Source organism: Sinohyriopsis cumingii, unplaced genomic scaffold, assembly GCF_028554795.1.
Source record: "Sinohyriopsis cumingii isolate HCF-2022 unplaced genomic scaffold, ASM2855479v2 utg001164l, whole genome shotgun sequence".
Taxonomy (NCBI): Eukaryota; Metazoa; Mollusca; class Bivalvia; order Unionida; family Unionidae; genus Sinohyriopsis; species Sinohyriopsis cumingii.
Window position 1 is genome coordinate 172638 of NW_028315966.1, and position 18620 is coordinate 191257.

The following is an 18620-nucleotide window of genomic DNA, read 5'->3' on the forward strand; positions in this document are numbered from 1 at the left end:
GCTTTGCGCTCAGCATTAAGAGGTTAGTGTTAGGACTGGTCGGCCTGGTATCAGGATAATGTGACCGGGTGGGACATGATGCTCCAGCATTATATATCACCATAAACTGTCACACTGCAGACATCTGGCGATATGAATAGAAAACTGTCAAAGCTACGTTAAAAATCCAAATCACACATACGTTAGTACGAATTATCAGTACGATTATCAAAGTCGTAAATAAGTATTTATTGCCACCTACTACAAAAGATTACTTTAATAACTAATGTACTCAGATATTCCTTCTTCGTGAGAACATTCTTAAAATTTCGTACATCAATAAATTTGGGAGTCTCAATTTGACCATCATCACTCAGATGTCTGAATATATATAAACAAATTACATGGTCCTTATGCTCTCTGGAAAGTATGCCTATTCCATTTTCATAAGAATAATTACCTGTGGTGAAAATCTGGATAGACCTTTTTAAAATGTTAAGCGTATGTAAAAGTGAAAAAATATCGAGCAAAACATAAACAGTACATATCAATTAATGTATTTAATGTCCTTCCTCTAATCCTCTAGCCCGATCTGGCAATCGAACCTAGAGTTACCATTCGGTGAGCAAAATACTTTACCATTTTGCATTGGTATTTGTTTCCTGTGGTTCTATTTCTTATGGCAGCCATATTAATCTTGGCGAAGATGTAACTTATACAAAATAAAAATTATGGGTTATTTCAAAGTTTTGTAACCATCCTATTTTTTGATTATCATTTTCCTGAAAGTCCAAATCTGACAGGCTTTCATCCATAAATTGGTAGTTACTAGTTTTCGATGTTCAGACCTAATTGCATGGTTTCCTATATTTAAATAACAGAAGCTAATGATGAGCTGGCTTGGTCAGTGTCTGATTGTTTCCATCATAACATTACCATAAAGATTAAATAAATATCTATCCACACGGCATATTTAGCTTATATAGTTTTATCTAATATAAACTTACGGTTGCACTGTATATAGTTCATGAACACAAAAGTACTGACTAACGAACTGTACTTAAAGAATAAAAATAAGCCTTCAGCTCGAATTACACATCACATGGGTTTACATGTAAGCAAGTAAAAATCATTCTAAAAGTTTGACGAATCTTATAGTCTGTGGACGAACCATATATTTCTTTTCCGTTCGTCTTAGTGCAAGTCAACGCTTATTTGTTTTGGAATGTTTATTCTTAGAGGAAGACTGGCTTTACTTAAAGCGGATATCAAATTTCTAGAAGATCCAAGCTGTCACCAAGTGTTAAATCATTCTTCACAAGATTATACACATATGACTTGTACTGGTTCAACATAATCTTCCCCTGTTATCGTTTCCCAGTGTCTCGATGAACATAGTCTGTATTGCATTTTTGTGTTGTCCCAGAACATCTGACAGTGTCAATATTGGCGAGCTCTATTGATTATTCTCTGAACTCCTGAATTCCACGTGCTTACGTCCAAGTCATAAATTTGTAGACCAGTTATGTCGTCCTCACTACTTAAGGCTGTTCAAAAATGAAAATGAATTATACTTTGTGTAACTGTTAATGAAGATCAAATTAACTGTATTCGGCACACCGCTTGATGATTGACTTTGTTCATTTTCTTGATTGCAAGATTTATAATTGTGCTCTTGTGGTGCCCAAAACAATAAGTAAATTTATTTGCAATCTGGTGTCTATCTTTGCTCAGCTAACAGTCTGCCCTCTTGCTCAGCACTGCTAACAATCAACTGTTTAGCTGCGCTCCGCTAGCAGTCCCATATCTTGCTCCAATCGGCAATCACCGCTCCGGTGGTCTAGTGGTTAGAGCTTCGCCTCGAATGCGGGAGGTCGCGGGTTCGAACCCCGGCCGAGTCCTAACGGATATTTATGAAAATGGTACTAGCAGCTGACTTGTTAGGCGCTCAGCATTAATAAGTTAACGTTAGGACTGGTCGGCCTGGTTTTAGGATATTGTGACTTGGTGGAACGTGATGCTACATGTCTGTGGCATGAATCCTCAGTGCTAGACATCATTATAAACTGTCACACCACAGACATCGTAGCGATATGACTGAAATTTTTTAAAGCTACATTAAAATTCAAAATCACACACACACACACACACACACACACACTGCTCCGCTCGGCAAACAATATACTGTATCGCATCGCTTGGCTTTCTTGCTCTGCTGGGATTCCAGACTGCTGTCTAGCAGCAGGGAGGGCGAACCCTACAACTTTTTAGAAGCCTCAAAAAGCGAAATAAACCCTTTTATGGAGGGCGAACCCTTCCAAATACCGTTGTAAACACAACTGTCGCTTTTTTGTTGTCGTCGCCCTCCCTGTTGCTCTCTATGAAACCAATTTATCCAAAAATCGTATCTAACACCCGATTCGATACCGTGTTCGAGGATCATGTAAATTTATTGTTATAAATCCGAGCACGACTAAAGAAATGTTTAAATTGATTATAGTCCATGTCGCCGTCACACCAGTTCTGGTAAATATATTGTAGTGTGTATTTACCAGCTCCGTTAAACACAGTAAGAATATTACAATTTTCTCTGATCACTGGTGGTATCCGTGTTAATTTTTGAGTAACATAAATCACGTCTGTGTTTTGTGTCTACCTCTGGAAAATATCTTGGCAGTGCTACCAAATACAACTTATCCCTCTTCATCCATTTCATTATTAAATTAATTAATAACTGCGTGTTACCACTCCCAGATGGACCAATTATAATCGCACGAATAGAGTTTGGTAGTGCTGGGTGATGCTTAACTGGTTCTTGTTGTTTTGTAGAAGAAAAGTCAGTAATCTCCATTAAATATATTATAAAAGAATATGGATTTATATTGTGTGAAATGTAGAGCACGTACACCAACTGCAGATATAACAATCACTACAACAAAAAATAATCGACAAGCGCTTACAGGTAAGTGTGAACGATGTGGTACAAAGAAATTTAAATTTATCTCCAGTGGAGCGCCGAAACCAAAGTCAGCTAAAAAAATAAAAGGAGGTGATATTGCCGCCAAGATAGGAAAATTACCCGGAAGTCCGTGGGCTAAATACCCAGGAGAAAAACATCTTCCAGGATATAATTACTGTGGTCCTGGAACCCGACTTGATATCAGGCTTGATGCCTTAAATCAGCCCAATCAAGGTGAGTATCATATAAATGCTATCGATAAAGCATGTCATGTCCATGATGTAGCTTATCGAAGTAAGGATCTACAAGATAGGCATCTCGCGGATGTGAAATTAATTCACGCGTTAAATGCCATCACTGATAAATCTTTCAAAGAAAGGTTAGCTAGCTGGTTAATAAAGTCCGCAATGAAATCTAAGCTTGTATTAGGCGCTGGTAATTAATTATAATGGAGTCGATTTATTATTCCCCAAGAGGATACTGGCGAGGTAGCGCAGCAATCGGCAAGCTCGCTAGTGCAGCAAAAGTCACACGTGATACTGCAGCAGATTGGTTATCTAAACAAGCAATATGGCAAATTTATCTACCGCGTCCTAGAAAAATTAATTTTGCACATTTTAATGTTAGTGTTCCTAATGAAGTTCATCAGGCTGATATATTATTTCTGCCACATGATACCGTTCGTCGCAAAACATACAAATACGCGTTAACTGTAGTTGATGTTGCAAGTAGATACAAAGATGCGGAACCGTTAGTGACTAAAACAGCATCTGAGGTTGCTTCTGCGTTTGAACGAATTTATAAGCGAGGTGGTCTGCGATGGCCACATCTATTACAAATTGATCCTGGCAAAGAATTTCAGGGTGCAGTATCATCGCTGATGAAGCAACATAATGTCACCATCAGACGGGGACATACTGAAATTCACCGTGATCAGGCAATTGTTGAGCGATTTAATCGAACACTTGCTGAGCGGTTATTGGGTATCAGTACGCGAAGGAATTCATTCAGGACAAGAGATCGCGCAAATGGGTTGCAAGATTACCAAGCGTGATAGCTGCATTAAATAATAAAATTATTCGAACAACCAACATGAAACCTGCCATCGCGGTCACTAAAAAACATATACCTGTACAACAACGTGATTTTTCAGCACAGCCGATACTCGGTAATGTCACTGTGAGATATTTATATGAACCAGGTGAACTTGAAGGTGGTAAAAAAAAGGCGACTGATCCTATCTGGAGCATCACCACACACAAGATATCTACCATAACTAGATCCACTGGCAGACCAGCAATCTACAGGCTGGATTCAACTGCTCCTCATCGTGGGTTTACACGTGAATAACTATAAGTAATTCCCGAGGACACACAATTACCGCCCAAATCACTTAACTAGCGCCTCTACGCCGGTTACACTCAAGACACGTCAGCATCACATTATCGCGTGTATGACCGCGACTGTTATCTTTTCTGTCTACGGTGAATTGTCTTGGATTTTTATTACACCACGACATTATACAATTACAGCTCGCACAGTGATTATTCTGTTGTTGTTTCAACGCCATGATAAATTCAACATCAAGGTCAAATTCTCGATTATTTGTTTTGTCACATTGTTTGTAACCGGCTAATTTTTTTCTGATTATGTCACTGTTGTTTTCATTATTATCAGCTATTGACTCTTCCACGACAATTCTTCGCAGCTGAGATATTCTTCTGACTCTGGACACAGATAAGTAAACTAAGTTTGACCACTCGATTCGATCATCAACAATCCAAACAACTGTATCAGAAATAGTTAGTCCTTGAGATGAATGTATCGTCATTGCGTATCCTAGCGTCCACGGGGATTTATTCATTTTTAGTGCATCTTCAACAGCATTGATATCAACTAGCACAATATCATTCAATACTAAATTCTGTTTCTCTGTTTTCCCAGGAATATCAACATCTATATTCTGTAACCGCGTATCAGCTGGTCTATAACACAATGACACTGGCAACTTTGGAAACTTCTCTTGTTGTAATTGAAATAACTGCTACTGAAGTGTGTCTCTGACTATGTTTCTACTTGCCACAATCAAATCATCTGGTTTCCACGTTTTCCAAAAGTCGCTCATTGAAGTCTCTGAAATCACCCCGCGCATGATTTCACATTGAATTTTATTCGGTTGTAATCTAATTAATGTTTTAAATTCCTTCAACGTTGCATCAAGTGCTCTATGATCATCAGACACTTCTTCATAATAATCAACAAAATCTTTTAACCACAAATGCGGAGATGGACCAACAAAAGGTGGTGGCTGACCGTGATCGCCGCACATTATCACTGCTGTATTTTTTGTTAGCAGCCAATCCAGAAATAATTTTAATATATCTAACGACACTGTGCCTATTTCATCCCAAATAATATTCCGCGGAATGTATTTTGTTCCCATTCGATCTGGAGTCCATACACCACCGCTGTATTTGAAAAAGCTGTGATAAGTACAAGAATTAACTCCTCGTTGTTTCATCTCCCTGGCGAGTCTGTGTGTTGGTGTTAGCACAATCATATCTGAATTTCGAAATAATTCAATCGCTCGAGTTGTCTTACCAGACCCACCAGGTCCGTTCAAATAAATGGTTTTGTGTCTGGTGATATTGGATCATACACAGATGGTGCATTCGACATTTCTGATAATTTTGATTTACAATAATTATCCTTAATTTCAACATCAGCGGATTCACAATATCCATGTAACATTTCCTTTTTTATTCTCCACGAACTCCATGATTCGTCGTTGCTTGTAGCCAGTGATTCTGAATATCTTTTATTAATATAAAATGAATCCGTTGCAACTCTAACTGCAGTGTCGGGAAATCGATTTATCATCGATAGCAAGTTTATAGAAACATAAGCCAGCATCGAAGATCTTAAATGTGTGTATTGAGGTGATTCTCCATTAATATAACTTACAATTGTGCCTAACTTTTTCCCGTCGGACAAGAAAGCGTCCTCCCGATTACAATATAAATTTTCTCGCAGTGACATCAGCAATTATAAAATTTAATTCAGCGTCATCGATAATCAATCGTGAGTGATGTCGTTTATGATGATATGCACCACCTTGAGTAAATTTACCGATTATTCTTCTCCCGAGATCTTTTGCTGTTTTTTCACTATTGCTGAGTTTAATCTCAAGAACTTTAGGAGCTTCTTTAATAATGTCATCCATGAGAGTATTTGGACTCTCTCGTGCATATTCTTCGATGACTTCATCGAGACTGATACGCTCCGGTGTTGGTAACCAAACCAAAGTCTGCGGTCGATATGATATAATTGCTTCACTGACTGTCAACGATACCAGTATCAACATTACGCAGTCCAGAAGTAGGCCTTGGCCGTGGCAAAGGCTTAAGGCAGTTAAAGTTGATTGTTTAAACTCACCCATACACCAAAAAGGCCTTTTCAGGGCCACCCATGTCTCTCGAAAAGAGATAGTCTTTCAATTGCCAACATCCATTCAAACTATAAAAAACCCATTTTACCCCTATAGTACGTGTGAATGATGGAGTGTTTGAGTGTAGGTTCTTATTTTAAAATCAAAACCCAAAGACACTTACCTTTTATACCTAATTTATTATTTATAAATATTCACAATCCAATTCACAATTCACAACATAGTACTTTAAAAAGTTCATAGACTTCTTCTGTCTCTTTGTTCACTCTCTCTGTTTTTTGAATTTCTTCACCTTCACAGTCTTTTCCTCCTCTTCATCCTCACTTTCTTCCCTTCTTCTTTTCTTCTCCTGTTTCTTTTTCTTCACCTGTCTGCTTTCTTCCTCCTCTTCTTCCTCTCCATCAACCCCCCCCCCTTCTTCTTGCTCCTGTTGTTTCTAAGGGCAATCTGGAGACCAATGTCCTTTTTCTTGACAATAATAACAGGTATCTTGACTTTTGTCTCTTTTAGCCCCTGCTTTGCTTTTTTGACGGTCTGGACACTCTGAAGACCAATGCCCTTTCTTCTGACAGATATAGCAAGTATCTTGAGTTTTATCTCGAAAGGAAGGAGAGTAGTCCGACGACTGGTCTGAAGAAAATTTTCTAATGACCCCTCGCAACGCTCTGATGAAACGTTCGATTTGTGTAGTCTCTTCCATCGTTGTGCTCGGTTTGAGAGTGAAATGAATATTGAAAGGACAAGGCACATACCCTTTATATACGTTGGTCTGCCATGGATATAAAGTAGCCCATGGTGTTTAATCTTTAGTCATTTGACGTTTTGCTATCAAGATGAAACGATCCAATTCATTCAAGAAGAAAGAAGAAGAAATTAAGAGGCAGAAACGTGATCTATCGCCTCGTACCAGGGCTGAAGTCTTGGCACAAATTCATGCCAGTGATTTTGAAGAGGACATGAGTGAACCAGAATCCAAACCCAGAGAGTTTTCTTCTAAACAAAGTTCACCACCCTTAGTTAACCCTGAAAAGTACTATTCCATTCAAGAGACGTAAAGCGTCCCTCTAGAAAATTTAGAACCACGGCTTACAAATACACCGTGAAGTTTAAAGATTTCAATTCCGAAGTACCGTTAGAAGGGTTCATCACCGAGATGTGGGATTCTTTGCTCACCACACTCAAGCGAAAATGTCAACCCAAAGACGATCGCTCGAGACTTTCCATACAACACGACGGCTTGAAATCCCCTGATTGGATCGAGTTTAGCAGCCCTGCAGAATTGACCGCTTCCAAAGTCATGGACAAGATTCTACACGTACAACAATCCAATGACCAGTTTGACATCACCGATGGGAAAGCCACACTAGACATGACCCACGTTTCTTCTCCTCAAGGGACAGGACAGCGCAAAAAGGTCTTCTTGGTGAACGGTCTTCTCAGCACCAAAAAGAGTCAAGTCCAAATTAACAACCCTCAAGACCAGATGTGCTTAGCCGGAGCCATCGTGGTGGGACGAGCCTATACCAACAAGAACGACACGGCAGAATGGAAAAGAGCCTGGAAAACTATTCAACAATCGGACCGAGCCAAACAACGAAATGCTAAAGTATTGTCGTTCTGACGTGGACATTTTACGGCGATGGTGTGGAAAATTTCGAGAACTGTTCATGGAACACGGAGGAGTCGATCCTTTGAAAGAAGCTTGCACCATTGCCAAAGCGTGTTCCTTAGTGTACCGCCAACGATTCATGCCTGAAAACACCGTGGCTGTCATCAGTCCTCAAACGACCAACTATGTCAAACGTCAATACTCGGCCAAAGCCCACGCTGGCAACATTACTTGTGCGACAAGGAAGACAAATGGATTCAGCATGCCCGCAACGGAGGGGGCGAAAAGACCATCGGAACGTATTCGGTCGATGGCTTGGATTTAGAAAACCCCAAGATCGTGTACGAGTTTAACGGTTGCTTATTTCACGGATGTCCCGTCTGTTACCCTGACAGTGGCACTAAAAATCAGTTTTTACATTGAACCATGGAAGACTTGTACCAGGCCACTTGTCAGCAACGCCTAAAGTTAGAACAGCAAGAATACCAAGTGGTGGAAATGTGGGAACACGAATACGATCACCGTTTGAAAACCGATCCCGAGTTTAAACGCCTCGTGGAAAGCTACCAGTTCATGGACCCCCTGAATCCGAGGGATAGTTTGTACGGAGGAAGGACCAATGCCACCTGTTTGCTGTACCAAGCCGACGAAGAGAAAGGAGAAGAAATCAAATACTTGGACGTGTGTTCGCTATATCCCTACGTGTGCAAATAGTGTCGCTTTCCTGCAGGGCACCCACAACTGTTAACGGAACACATCGACCTGAAAAACATTCGACAATACGAAGGCTTGATCAAATGTAAAGTTTTGCCTCCCACCGACTTGAACCATCCCGTCTTACCTCACCATTGCCAAGACAAACTGATGTTTCCTTTGTGCCGTACTTGTGCCGAAACGTGCAACCAAGACCAGCCTTGTCAGCTCATGATCGCTTAAAACTGTACCAAGTTTTAGAACTGTTAGGGGAACGTGTCCTGTTCTTTGATACGGACAGTTGCATTTACATCGATCACCCGAGTCAACAGCACCCTGACATCGAAGGAGATCGTTTAGGAGCCTGGACAGACGAGCCCCCCGACGACAAGATTCTAGGTTTCGCAAGTGGCGGTCCTAAAAATTACGGCTACGAATATCGGGACAAACAAGGAGAAGTGCACAGTGAAAGGATTGACTCTGAATTATCGTACCAGTCGAGTGGTGAACTTTGGGGTATTGAAAGAAGTCTTACACTCTGGAAAAGATGACCACTTTAAAGTGACCACCTATCAACCCAACAAGATTGTACGTTTACCCACTCACCACATCGTCAGTCGACCCTTGGAAAAGGTCTATCAAATCGTGTACCAGAAGCGAGTGCGGCTTCCCAATCACTTTACTTTGCCGTATGGACATGTCGGTATAAAACATTGGTTGTAAGAGGATAGCCACCCACCAGAAGGATGACTTCGCCACAGCAAGAATCGAGTGAGAAACCAATCAGAACTCCAAGTTCAAACCCTACCATTTTCCGGTCTTCTTGCCTGACTATTGAGATTGTGTCCGTCGATTGGACACGTTTATAAAATGGCCTACGGATAGGAAAGGATTACCTACTTCGCATGTCTTAGCTAGAACAGGATTTGTCTACTTGGGACCTGAGACTGGATTGGAATACGAAGTACAGTGTTTCAGTTGTGGCCTGAAGTTAGGAATGGATCTATGTATCTATAAAGATTCAGCTATTCTGGAACATACTCGATGGTCTCCGCACTGTCCTTACCTTTCTATGGCCTTTCCACCCATTACACTACGGTACAATTATGACGGCACCTTAGAGACGGTATCTTCCAAAACAAGACATAAAAAAGGAACGATATACAAGCTTGAGACTTCATTGCGACTAGTATAAAAAGGAACCCTAGGCAAGATCGATAGTTCATTGTGACTACCAAGACAAAGCAAACAAGATGAATCTTTTGAAAGAGACAACATTTCAGTTTGAGGATTGTAAAAAAGTTTTATCTTCCCCTAGTGTGACTAATATTGGATGGATAAGCCCCTTGCATTGCGACGGAAAATGTCCGGAAGAAAACTGCAAGAGTCCATGCGGTTACCATTGTAATTGCGTAACGGAGTTTGCAGACGAGTACGATTGTGAGCCTTGCGATGGGAGCGATGCTGTACGTTGTGACCTTAGTGATGCCGTAAAGCATCGTGAGAACTTTGTTCTCACTACCCCTATCATGGAAAGTGATGCTGTGCGTGCCAAACCTGAGGGATGCGAAAGCGATGCCACTCGTCCTCTTGGACACTTTACTGGGTTTCATTGTAAATCTGGATGTCATCCTTCACGTTTACTCCCCTACGGATGTCATCCAGCCCTAAGCATACTCCTGTCCATGTCACCCTACCCTCATCGAAACGAACCTGTGAAAGACGAATATTCGTTTCCAGTGCGTTTGTCGGAATACTGCTACTTTGAGAATCGTCCTCAATCGTTCAAAGGAAAATGGCCTAAGTATCTGGGAGGACCGACCCCCGAGGAATTAGCCAGAGCCGGATTTTTCTACTTGGGCGAAGGGGATAAAGTCAAGTGCTTCAGTTGCGTGTGTCACTTAACCACTGGGAACCACAAGATTCGGCCTACCTAGAACATGCTCGATGGTCACCGAATTGTCATTACTTACCTTTAGTGGGACCGAGACATTAAAGTAACTTGCCATGTCGTTGAGGAAGAAAACAGATTGGCTAGGAGTCAAATGTTGGACATCACCGAGACCAGTATTTAAACTTCATTTCAAAAATGGCATTGAATCATTACATAAAGAACTGCAAGAGAAGATTTACAAGAAAGTTTGGCAGGGACTTGCCAGAGTGAAATCTCGATGGGTAACTGTAGAACTTTAGTGTAGAGAAATTCACAAGAGGAAAGTGAAAAAAGTCAACCAGTGTGTTAGATTTCTCTGGGTCAATGTGCATTCATCCTATTATATCACTTTAGACCGTTTACATCAAAAGATTTCAGTGACATTCTTGGACGTTACCCTGAATGGCAGTGGTCAGAAATTACTCACTATGTGGATTACTTTTGCTCGAGGAGAAGATTGTAAATTGTACGGACTGACCTATTCATGGATACTTTGCTAGAGAACATTCGTGGCTTGCCTGTGGAGTTGAGAGAAAGGATTTTCCAAGAACTGGTCAAAATTCAAGTGAAACGCAAACGCAAAGTTATTCATCCGTTTTTAAATTATGCTCTTTTCCAAAGTATAAGAAGACTGATTATGATTGGATATTACCTCAGTCACAAAGGTAAACGAGGCTATTAGCCACCACCCACTGATTCCAAAAACAGTGGATATACTTATGGATAGTTTACAAGAGAACATTTTGGGCTTGCCTGTGGAGTTGAGAGAACGCATTTAGCGAGAGTTGGTCAAAATACAAGTCAAACGTAAAGAACAATTGCATCCGTTACGTCACCAGATGTTTAACCACTGGTACCTGAATGTTATAAGAGAACTGATTATTCAGAAATTGTTTCAGTGGTCAGACCTTGTTCAACACTTTGAGTTAGTGAATGATCGAAATGTTCATCATTTTCGTTACCTCGATATAGACCTACTGCAACGAATTGAGGAAGAAAAGTTGAAGAATTACATATTTTATGTAACATCTGTTTCGAGAAAGAGGAAACTTCTGAACGAACTGTAGAACGAACTTTGGAGTGTAGGTTAGCACATGGAGTATTTAGATTCCCTACTGGAAAACGAATATTTCTAGGCAGAAAGTATATTTATTGCATCCGAAAAAAGAGTATAAAAACAGGTTGCCATGCCAAGGCTTTTATCACATTTGATTGAACAGATTCCGTGGAAGGAACTCAATCACCATATTCAAACCGTGGATCATTACCATCGATTATTACAAGAACTGTTTCCGTTCAATTTGGGTCCACAAGTGGTGTGTGTCTTAGTGACTTGTTTTCTGGGATTTCGTTTACCAGCCGATTCCTTGTGGACTTTTTATGAACAGTACTTACCACCCAAATGGTCTTAAATGGTCACGAAAGACTCATTTTGCTCAAAGCCTTGCGTTTTCATCTGGATACTTCTCGACCTCTACAGGAAAAAAGATTCGTAAACTTTTAGCTACCGAAGACGTATATGACGATGTGTGTGTAGCTTGTGACTTTCACCCCCATTGGACAGATACACGTGCCTGGAAAAAAGGGGGATTTGAGGCTTGGACTTAAGAAGTGGCCCAGTATGCACGAGAGTTGTTCAAGGAAAAGAAGGTACTTTTCAACCTGTGTTAATGACAGTACCAGAAGAAGAACTCGTCACTTAGGACAGGACTGTCGTGGACATTCCTGAAAGACCCTTTCGGGACTACACTTGTGTGACCTTACCCCCTGTTGAACTGGTCAGAACATTACCCAAAACATGTTGTACAGAAACTTGTTTCTATTCCACGTTGATGGTTTCATGTGCCTTTTATCGTTGTACTTAAGCCTTTGGCTTTTATGTATTTTTGTTTTTCGTGTTCATGTTTGAAACATTCAATAAACGTGTTCTGAAAAAAGTATATAAACTATTGTCTTGTCTGTTTTCGTGTCACAAGTGACATTCCTAACACTATGGCTACCTCTGCTGTCTCTGCTCCCTCTTCCTCCACTGTCAAAATCATTGACGAACACTTAGATCGTGCCAGTTGGGAGGCTTTGTATCTTCGCCATCCCTTTAACATGCTCATTGCTGGACCTAGCGGTTCAGACAAAACCAAATTCGTCAAACGTTTGATCGAACATAAACATCATTTGATCGATAGGCCGCCTCAACGCATCGTGTGGTGTTACAAAAAGTGGCAATCGGCGTACAGTCTCTTGCGAGAAAGTCAAGGCGATTCCATCGTGTCTGTGGAAGGCATTCATAAAGAAGACGACGGAATCGTCTCTGACTCCCGTCAAACCCATTTGGTCATTTTCGACGACATGTTAGGAGAAGACGAAGAAGAAATTAAACTTTAGTTCACGCGCAAAGGACATCATCGTAATGCCAGTGTCATTTACATCACCCAAAATTTGTTTCAACAAAGTAAAGCCCATCGCACCATCAGTCTCAATGCTCATTACGTGGTCTTGTGTAAAAGCCCTCGAGATAAATCGCAAGTGCAAGTCTTAGCTAAACAGTTAGGAACGCCTTGGCTGACTCAGGCGTACGACGATGCCACTCCAACTCCACACGCTTATTTACTCGTCGATTTGAAACCTACTACCCCCAATGATTTGCGATTTCGTACCCACTTGTTTCACCACTGGTGTCAAGACGGAGGGCCTGTCCTGTACACGTCTCCGTCCTCGACATAATTTCACTCACAAAAAAAATCTATAAAAACCTCAGACACTTTTCGTCTCTCTCACACAATTTGAACATGACGTCCCTTCAGTCGCATCTTCCCGTCAAATTGATTCGTGCCTTGTATCGCATCAGTCGAGAAAAAAAATCCACAAATACGGGCTAGTGTCTTAGAAGCTAGTTTCAAAGAAGTCTTACGATGGTTCACGGTGACAGCACGTCAGTTACTACAAGGATCATTCAGATTCCTCATCAAACCAAACGCTTTTTTGATCGAAACAAAGTCGCTTTGACCCAACTGGCCGTTCCACGCATCGACACTCAGACCAAAAAACAAATCTTTTTGAAACCAGGAGGGAGCGGTACTCTAGGAGGTGTCATCATTCGCTCTCTCTCTTAAGATGGGATCCTAATGCTCCCAAAGTTGTCCCCAAGAAAAAAGTCAAACGAAGCTCCAAGAAGAAGAGAAAGAGCCACGGTGTCAAGACCAGGTCCCCAAGGAGACCCGTGTCTCCAAGAACTTCTCCAAGGTCGGGACCCTCCTCTTACCAGTCACCACCCCGGAAAAAGAAAAGCCCCCAGAAAAAGAAGCAGAGAAAAAGTCCCCAGAAAAAGAAAAGCCCACAGAAAACTAGTCGCAAGAGAGGCACTTCGGCCAGGACGCAACCTTACACTCGCAAACCACGACTGAATCTTAGCAGTACCGCTTTCCATTTATTGGCTGATAGTGCTGCCGTCAATACCCAAAGCAAAATCGAGGAGGCCAAACTCTACGTACGACGCGTGGAGGTGTTACCTAATGTGGGAAATGACATCAGTAACACTTTGAGCAGAACGACCGCCATGTATCCAATACAACGTGTGGAGGTGGAAACGTTCACCATTACCGCTAACCATCATTCCATGATCGAAGATCATCTGTTTCAAGGATAGTTACCCAAGCGTTTAATCCTTGGTATGGTCGAGAATTCAGCCTTCAACGGAGCCTTCACTGAAAATCCTTTCAACTTTCAACACTTTAAGGTGAAGAAAATCGAAGTCAGTCGCGATTGCAAGACCTTGTGTACCAGACCTTTCGAACCTAACTTTGACAAGAAGAATTACTTGAGATCGTACTTGTCCTTGTACGAAGCTACCGGCCAGTTAGGAACCAACACCAGTCACGGCATTACGTACGAAGATTACGCAGAAGGCTATGCTTTGTGGGCTTTTGATTTCACCCCTGACCAGGGCAGTGACGAGGGATATTTCCACCCTATAAAATCTGGTTAGATTCGTGTGGAACTTCAGTTTGCAGAAGAACTGCCAGAGACAGTAAACGTCATCCTGTATGCAGAATTTGACAATACGATATAAATCAACAGTTTGAGAGAAGTCATTCTAAAGTATTAGAAACCATGGAAGACTGTTATCCGTCTTTACCTAGTGGAGAAACTTTAGACATGGAATGTGAGGAGACTGTAGAAGAAGAAGAAGAATCCCATGACGAAGAAGTCTTCATGATGAAGTCAAGATGGCCAGAACAAGAAGCCCATTTAGTCTCCTGTTTTGCTACAGTCCTGGCAGATAAAATGAAAGAATTGATCAAGGAAGAGTGCTATGGATGTCACAACGATCATCCCAGTCAAATTCGACACGACAAATGTCTGATGTTAAGTCAGGAAGAAAAATTTGACGAATATCTGGACAAAGCTTGGGGTCTCATAGAGATAGAATTCGTGTTGAATGAGTGGTATAAAGGCTTGGATAAACATTCTTCTCCTCCATTAACGTCTCTGGAGTGCCGTCGCATCGAATCTCTCTTTGACCAAAGTAAGAAGTCGGAGCTAAACGCCTTTTACTTGTCAGACATTTTCAAGCAAAAAGTCAGAATCGAATTGAGAACTTATCATTACCTGTGAAGAAGAAGAAAACCACACAAGTAAATGGATACCTGGGAACTTTATTATCTTTTGAACCACAGTTCGTATACTGCTTCTTGGAATCCTGTCGTATGTGCTAAAGATGAACTCCCTCATCGCAAGCCTTAAGACCATCAAGCTTATGTGATCAACACGGACGACAGTCATCTCCCAGGAACCCACTGGGTAGCCGTCTACTTTCCTCAAGAAGGATGTGTGGAATATTTTGATTCCTATGGATTGCCTCCTTTGGAAGACGATATCATTGACTTTATGAGAAGAAATGCTCAGACCACACGATTCAATAATGTGAAATTACAAGGCACAGATTCCTTGGTGTGTGGACACTATTGTGTGTATTTTCTGCATCATCGCAGTCTGGGCTATTCTTTAGAACATTTAGTGACTCATTTTGATCCTCGTTCTTCTTCAAGAAACGATGTGAAAGTAGATCGATGGTTTTGTGACCATTATACTTATCTTTTGTCTCAAGCTAGGAAACGTAGTGTCCATCAATGGCCTAATGACTTCCAACAGTGGAAATCACAATTTCATTCACAACGTTGTCAGCCTTGTCCAAAATAATGTGTGAGTTGGAAAAAATGTTTCTGATTTGAAAAAAATGTTTGATGTTATATTGTTAAAAATGTTAGAGTTGTTTGTTAGTTTTAAGTGATTTTGAATAAAAAATGTTGTGTTTTGAAGAAAAAATGCCTTTCTGGTTTGTTTGACTATAGAAATCTTGATTCATGCTCTTTGACTTCTTACTATCCCTCTCATGACACTCATTGAATGTTCCGGCTCGAAAACCGTGAAGGGATGTTTTCCTTCACGACCGCGCTTTGACTTTAACAACCGGGGCAGTTTCCAGTCTAACCATCCATTGCCGACTTATCCTCCTACGAAGATGTGCTCCAAACTAGCTAAGCTAAACGAAGCCTACGTGAATTTGCATAGGGTCAGACACAGTCTGATACCGAAGCCTGAAGAGACAGAGAATGTGAGAATGTTAAAAGTCACTGAAGACCTGATAGAAGAGCTCTTCAGAGAAGAAGTGAACAGGGAGAAAGAAGAATGGACAGAGAAGTACAGACTTCAGAAACAGCAGAGAGAGCAGCAACAGCAGCAACGACAGCAGCAACAGAAACCTGAACCTGACAGAGGCTTTGTCGACTGTCGTATCGACACCAAAGAGTTCTTCTTCTCTTTCCGAAGAAGCAGACCTATCGTCAGAAAGTCTATCGTCAGAGGACGTCGCATTCTTAGAAACTAAAAGATTGCCATAGCAAACAAAAAAAGAGCCCTTTTCAGGGCTACCCAATACTCTAGAAAAGAAATAGTAATCCATTTGCCAATGTGTGTATGTAGAGTAGTGTGAATATAAACACTGACTCTTTTTTATAGTGTGAGTGTATGTGTTTGTGTATATGATTGTGTGTTTGTAAGTGCTCACGTACGTTTGTGTGGATAGTAGATTAAGATCATGTTTTTTTTTTTTGCTGTTTGACGTGTGGGGAGAGTAGATTTTGGGTTTGATTTGATTGCTTTGCGTATGTGGATAGTATATTATTGGTTTAATAAATATTTTAGACTAGTAATGGGTAGTATAAAAAAGTGAGTGAGTGTTTCTTTTAGGTCCGCGCGTTGTTTGGTCATGATCTAGGTAATATCAATTTTGTTTTAGGGGATGTTTTCCATCACGTCCGCGCTTTTAGTATAAATTGAAACTCGCTTGGCAGTCTAGCTACCCTGTTCATTCGTTAACAAGACAATGAATACCAGAATAAGCAAACTTCTTGAACTCCAAATACATCTGGAATATGTCAGGCGCCTGTTAAATGAACTGGCAGCGGAGGCCATAGTAGAAGAGGGAAGAATAAAGAAGGAAAAGGAGGAGAGAAGACAGAGGGAAGAGGAGGAAAAGAAAATAGGAGAGAGGATGGCTTACAAAATACCAGAGAAAGAGGATTGGGGTACTGAAGCCAATCATCCTCCCTCTGCGATCTCAAGAAAAAAAAGTAAAAGGAGACTGGGGAAGAAGATGTGTGTGTGGTGCCAGGCCTGGAAGGTGCCATCATTAACCAGGTGTCACTAGAGTTCAAAAACAAACAGCCCTTTTCAGGGCTACCCCAATCTCTAGAAAAGAAATAGTAATCCATTTGTCAATGTGTGTATGCAGAGTAGTGTGAATATAAACACTGACTCTTATGTGGTGTGAGTGTATGTGTTTGTAAGAGCTGACGTACGTTTGTGTGGATAGTAGATTATTGGGCTTTGTAAGTGATCACGTATGTTTGTGTGGATAGTAAATCTGGGGTTTGATTGTAATGCTTTGCGTGTGTGGATATTAGATTTTGGGTTTGTTTATTGTTGCTTCAGGTATGTGGATAGTAGATCATACGAAATGAGAAAAGTAGGGGATGTTTTCCTTCACGTCCGCACGTTTTAAGTGATGATCTAGGTAATATAACTTTTGGGCTTTAGGGGGATGTTTTCCATCACGTCCGCGCTTTTCGTATAAGAACCCACAGTATTCGTCGTTCAAACCATTCTACAGAGAATAAAAAAGAAGATGGCTTCAAACCAACTTGATAAAAGGAAAACATTGCAAGACGTCCTGGACAATTTGGGTATGATGGAGCAAATGTTAGTTAGGCTAAACGAGGATCACTATTCTTATAGTCCCCATCGAGTGAAGATGGAGATCAACAATTTAAGAAAAGTAAAGGACATCATCAGTGCTCTGATGAAAGAAATAAAGGAGGAGAAGGAGGATGAAGAGGAAAGGATAAGGATGAGAGAATGGAACGAAAAAATTGAAAAAGAAGAAGAAAATGAGAAGAGGAAGAAAGAAGAGGAGGAGAAGCAGAAAGAAGAGAAAAAGAAGAAAAAGGAGGAAGAAAAGAAAGATAAGAAGAGAAAAAGTGTAGGACAGAAAATAAGAAGCTGGTGGAGAAATAGAAGAAATTAGATGAAGAAGAAGAAAACCAAAGGCCCTTTTCAGGGCCACTCCAATGTCTCGAAAAGAGATAGACTTTCAATTGTCTACCCTTTTTTTTATTTTTTTTATTTTTTTAAAATAGGGTCCCGACCCTGTTCCATTTTCACTTGTCACTCAACAGTCCCAAACTCTATTCCCCATGTTCAATTCCCCTTGGCGCTCAACAGTCCCACGATTTATTCCCCATGTTAAATTCCCCTTGTCGCCACGGTACAAACTTTTTTCTCTCATGTTAAATTTTCCATTGTCGCCAGGGTACAAACCCCCTATTTTAATATTAAAGTCCCATTGTCGCTAAAGTATCCCCATTTCTAACTTACGGTACTCTTAGATATTTTAGCAGAGTTAAGGAGTCTGAAACAAATGTATCAGACTTCTTTATGACAA